The sequence below is a fragment of the Numida meleagris genome, chromosome 3 (genome assembly GCF_002078875.1).
Source record: "Numida meleagris isolate 19003 breed g44 Domestic line chromosome 3, NumMel1.0, whole genome shotgun sequence".
NCBI classification, from domain to species: domain Eukaryota; kingdom Metazoa; phylum Chordata; class Aves; order Galliformes; family Numididae; genus Numida; species Numida meleagris.
This window is the reverse complement of record NC_034411.1, coordinates 26,499,623-26,505,622: the sequence shown is the minus strand read 5'-3', so window position 1 is coordinate 26,505,622 and position 6,000 is coordinate 26,499,623. Positions and strand designations below refer to the sequence as shown.

The following is a 6,000-nucleotide window of genomic DNA, read 5'->3' as shown; positions in this document are numbered from 1 at the left end:
TTTTTACAACTTATTTTATTTCTTTTCCATAATAAACGGCTTTAGCCCGCTAGATCCCCGCGCGTCCCGCCGGGAGGTGGGGAGCGCGGTCGCACCTGCCCGCGGCGGCGGAGAGCGGCAGGGACGGCCCCGACCCCTGCGTGGGAAAAGTGTGCGTGTTTAGAAAGCATTAAAAATAATAATAGTGAAAGAAAGGAAAACGACCAAACACCGCGAGCGGGTGGCACCCCGAGGAACGGAGCTGCGCGCTCCGGCAGCGCGTATTACAGCTGTCCCGGCACGAGGGAGCTGCTGCCAGCTCGGAGGGCTGCGCTGGGACCAGCGCACCGGCTTGTTTGGCTACAGCACGCTGCGTTCCTGTTATTTAAGCTTTAAAACTCTGCTGTCGAAACACAGCGAGGTGAGGGCTGTAACGAGCTGTGCTGCAGCTCAGCTCATCCCAGCACCTACTACAGCATGCTGTGGGGTCAGTACAAAAACCTGAGGGTTCTCTTACTTATTACACCGAAGCAAATAACCCTGCTGGACAAGAGGTGATGAAGATTTTTTTGAGATTATCTTTCATCACCATACAGAGCACAGTCTTATCCTCACATTTCCTAGTGCGTGCCTTACATTTTTCCATCTCAAACCCAAACACACACCTTTGCATGAAGCTGTGCCAGGTTTCTCATACTTCTGAAAATGGCAGACTGCAGGCCAAGTGAGCCCAACTAGATTCTGTCCTTGGTCATTCAAATGGGAGCAATTTCCCTATGCCAGATCATAGACCATTTTGTTTACAGCGGATCAGAGGTTTGTTCTCTTTTTTTTTTTTTACCATATGGATGTTTAAAGAAATGTATTTGGGTTTGAATTTGCATATTCTGCTCTCAACTCTGAATAGGGTTACACATGCTTACACAGCAACAGCCTAATTACGTGGTAACAGGTTTGGTTTTTGTTTTTGTTTTCTTGTTATACAACAGAGCCTAAACAAAAGAAACCCACAAATATTTAAAACCTAAATAAACTTAGTTAAACAGAATTTGTGTATGCAGGACTAAATGTAGCCTTCTGGGAATAAAAGAATGCAACAGGATCAAAGAGCCAAGTCACTAATTTCCTAGATTAAATAGACCTCTTCGTCCTGCACTGATCTCTGCTGATGTCAATGCTCCTCACTGCATCTTAGAGCACTTCACTTGGATAAACAACTTGCTTTCAAATAGCAGACAAGAAAAGCATTTCAATTGGCTAAATCTAAACCACTCAGTAAATTTCAAATATTTCAGGTCTAGACCATTGGCCCAGCTCTTGTTGGCTCTGCCTGCATGGATATAGCACAGCTAAGCAGCACCCTCAGCCTCTTGCTCTCTTACCAGCGAGGCTTGGACATGCTTTCCCAGTTGCAGCACTGCATCCAAGCAGCACTCCAGACCCCAGCCTGCCCTCCTCTGTGGGGAGGCTAGTGGCTACTAGGCAGAGCAGAGCCCAGCACAGCCAGAACCTGTCTGTTGTATCAGTAAGGCAAAGCAGGCAGGACTGAGAGATTCTCACAGCCCCATCACCACTTCAGTTCCTAAAGCTGCCTATACTGTTATTTCTGGCAACTGAGCTCCCCATCTTGGCCACAAGGAAAACAAACGTCCTGCCCTCTGGAGCCTGGGCTGTGAATTCCCTCCCTTTCCCATGACTACTCAGGGAGGGAACGATTTTTAATAGCATCGTCACTCTATTTGATGCATTCTGAGACAATCAGGCACCTACAGAGAGAGGAAGAAAGCTTTTGCCTTGCTGGAGAACAGCAGAGATAATCATTTTGTTCTAACTGCACCTCATTACTGTTTTAATCTTCGCTACTGTCAGCCAATATTTATTAACAGTGTTTTCCACTATGAGGTAGACTTTCCCTGTTCTTAGACTCTTACAAGTTTGAAGGGAAGCCATGCTGTGAATGCATTTACTCCAGAGATACAATGTGTAATCATCTACAGGAGATGACAACAGCCAGGAAAACCAAGAGAAACCTCAAACAGTTCTGGCTGAAGACAGTAAACACAGCTTGCCTTCTCAATTACTGTCATCCCTTTATGAGTTCTGTTTCATACTCCCATACTATTCCTTACATTATATCTTGTATTTGTCACATTCTACAACTAACTTATAAAAGGTAGGCATCATTTGGAGGAAAGCTTGTGGAAGGAGGAAACATCACGAGCTGACCTTAGTAGGGGTTAGTTTTTGTTTAACCCGCCCTGTCAAGTTCTGCAGCAGAATCAACACAGCAAAATTCATCTAGATATGCTTCCTTACCCTACACAATCAGAAAATATAAGCAGTTACGTTGTCCTCTCTATTTTGGAAATTACATGAAGTGACCTACATTGTTCCCATGCAAACGCCCTAGAGAAGCTGTAGGAACAGTAAGTTCTTGATTTCCTAAGAGCAATCTTCAGACAATAGGCACTGAAAACAACCTGTTGTCATCTGCCAGCATAGCAGTGCTTTGTTCTCAAAGGGCCCCTCAAGTCAACAGGGGACCAGCTTACATCAACCGCTTTTGGACTGGACTCTAGGGAGAATACAAATGGAAGACTTACAAAAAAATAAAACCATGGTCTGTTAGCAAGTTTCATTATTCACTCCCAGGTCAAACTGCATTGAGAAATTGGAAAATCTGCATACGGCAGGAACTGGGCCACTGGAACTCAGCTCATCCCAAGGCAGGATGCTCCATCACTTGGACAAGAAGCAGGCAGGGTCCTGCATACTGCCCTTCATTCTGAAATGCACTGATGATTTAGGACCACTTACGCTACATCACATATTCTCAGCCTATACATACACATGCAATCAACCACCCAAATTAGCACATGTGCAGATTTGAATGCACATAGTTATCAGCTGTGAAGGAAGAGCAATGCTGGGACTCTGTGTTATGTATGCATGTTTTTATTTATTTACCTATATTTACTGAAAGGTTATTGGTAAAGCATAAAGACAAGATTGTTCAGCAGTTAATGCTCCAGGGATACATGACTACTCCATCCCTTATAAGGAAGGTGTTATTATTAAAATTAAAAGCAGTTTGAGAGGAGGAAGAGTTTCAGATTCATTAATAATCCCTGGTCATTTTCTCCCCCTCCTGGCTCCTCAATACCACCAAAAAGCAGAATAACAAGATAATTATTTGTTATCATGGGCATCAAATTTTTATGAGAAAGGGAAGGGGAGAGAGTCCTGTTATTGCAACACAGCTGTTCCTTTGAGGAAAAGGGATAGGATTCTCTATTTACTCATACCAGAAGCAGCTACGGCCTCAAAACATTTGTTACATACGATAACAAATGAGAGAGAAAACTTTTGAAGGGGAAAAAATGGTAACTGTAAACCAGATAAAAGACAGAGGTACATGGGAGAAAGTGGGACTACTCCAATGGAGACATAACAAAAATGCCTGAACTGAGGTTCAAAAAAAAAAAGTGTTTCTTGTGTAACTAGTCACTTGTGTTCACTTACACCGTCCTTCATAATGACCAGCCCACATCTGCATCTCAGTGTAACTACACTTTCTGCAAAATCAGTAGCTGTTTCCCTTCTGCATGGCAGTACCAACCAATTCTCAGACAAGGAAATGGGAGCACAATTTGCACACATGGACTTTGTGGGATTTCTTTGAATTTTCTATAGTTCTATATCGAGGAAAGAGAAACAAATAGAACAATCAACAGCTTACAAGAGCTCTCACTCCTGTTACCCCATGCAGAAAATAACACATAACTCTACAGGCAATACTGGAACAATTGGTTTAAAATGTTGTTTTGAGGAAATACAGAAACATGCATCTTAGGGCTTCCAAACACTGAGCGCACACCTTCGAGCAAGGCTCGCTGATAAGCTCAGGCATTTTGAGGCATTGATTACTTACAGACACATTCCAGACGTTTTAGCCATCACACTCCCATGGAAAAAGAAAAGACACAATGGCCAAAATGTAGGGAACGTACCTGGAAGTGTTAAAAGGCTTAAAATTGCTTAGGTCATCTTTTATCATTTTTCAAAATTACATACTGAGGATGTCTGTAGCCATAGTCCAAGCAAAGGTCAGGAAACAAAGAAAGTGATGTGTTGCAATAGGCTCAGTTGAAAAGAAAACTAATGATGAATAAGAGCACAGAAACAATTCTGTCATGATACTGGGAACTATCCTTTTGAAATTTTGGGAAAGCTCAACCAAGAAACCAATCCAGCTTATTAAATGAAGGCAGCTTTTGTTTTGGGTTTTCCCCTGACACTCAATAGCTTATTACTTGAAAATACTGTGTGTCACGGTAACATTTTTTATTTGTGTTTCACAGTTACAATAAAGAGTAAAGGCTAAATACATTTGCTAAGCAGGATCCTGATTCATCATTTTGAGTGTAAGCAACACCAAAGCAGCCAGGACAGCCGCTCTGAAGATTAAAAAGAGTGAGCTTAATCTAGGAACACGATGCATTGCTGAGTCTTTTTTGATATACAACTCAATAGCAGTCCAACTTAATGAAAAAGAAGTATGAAGCAGGCATGGCCTTCATTTGCAGAAATTCTTTTCCAGTGTTTCTGGAAGATAGGTCCTGCAGAGGTGTAGCAGTAATTACATCTTATTCTATTCTAACACACTTACTGAGCCCTCTGTAAGTCCCCCAGCAGCTGCCAGTGCCCACACCAGGCCACAGGGGCCCGCGGCCTCCTGCTTCACAACAGTAGCGCTCCAAAGGAAGCATGGCTGTGAGACCAGAGACACGTCTTCCTCCAAGCCAACAAAAACAACACAAAGTTCAGAAGGGAAGGGAAAACATTCCTCTCTCTGGATCTTAAAAGACAAACTTTGTAGCAGTGTTTTTAATGCTCATTACCTCCTATGCTCATGAAACAGCTGTCTGCACACAGGAGGAGGAGCAGCATAAATATGAGGCTCTCCTCCCACAGAGCACTGTGTGCTGGATGAATGTCCAGATGGAAAGCTGTGACGGAAGATTTTTGCAACACTGAAACCAATACTATTGCCTAGTAGTTAACATTCAGTCACTCAACAAACATTTATTTAGAGACTGTGTAACACACTCACTGCAGAGCTTTGGGTTTTAAAACCAGCCAGGTTACGTTTCTTTTATATATGCGTTTGTTTTATTGTAGGAACATAAATACCACTGGAAACACAGCTCCTAAACCTTCTCATCTCTGGCAGTTACTTTTACATATTTGGGTACTCTTTTTATTCCCCAAAGACTCTAATTTACTTAAAACAAAGATCTCAAGATATGTTTCTTTTAAAATAGTCATTCTTAAATCACTGATGTTCAGCAAATGCACTGAACCTGTTAACCCTGTGGACACTTGTCACCTAAAGAATGTGACAAATTACAGTAAAACTGGAAGAAATCGAAAATTCTCCAGATACTGCTGTACAAAATGATAAATCCCTGCCCAAAACACCACCACCTTTACTGGGAATAGAAAATGGTCAGAAAAAAAAAAAAGTATGAATTATCATTGCATCATTAGAAATTATTACTAAGAGATCCTAGACTTCTTGACCTTTTTTGTATTGCTCTAAAAAAGAATAATTTTTGGTGCATGGGGTAATTGAAATTCCAGCCCAAAGTTACTCTGTGCAACTCCCAGACATATCCTGGATAATTTAAGCCTCAGCCAATTCCAGAAAGCAAAAATATTCACAGAGGATAACCTCAGCTAAGTCTCCCTTAGCTTTCTCTAAGAGAATGAAGGGACATTACATCCATGAGAGAGTGCTTTAGAGCAAGAGCCTGACCGTGGTCTCACTGACATGTGGGACACAGGCTGCACCTAACTACTGAGAGCCAACTGCTGCTGTCTCCTCAAACTTTATGTGATTACTGCCCCCCAATTATTTAAAGTGCTGGTAGCATTCACCTTATTCTCCTTCACCCTGAAACCTGTTCTACTTTGGGGAACCACTGCAGGACCCATTTGGCACGGGGCCTAACATCTCAA

General features: G+C 42.3%; 1 protein-coding gene across 1 annotated transcript in view; it reads right to left on the bottom strand.

Moving 5' to 3' along the window:
• The window catches only part of EPAS1 (endothelial PAS domain protein 1), a 103,751-nt gene that overhangs the window by 79,611 nt on the left and 18,140 nt on the right, over positions 1-6,000 (bottom strand). The gene's annotated exons all lie outside the window — the stretch shown is intronic.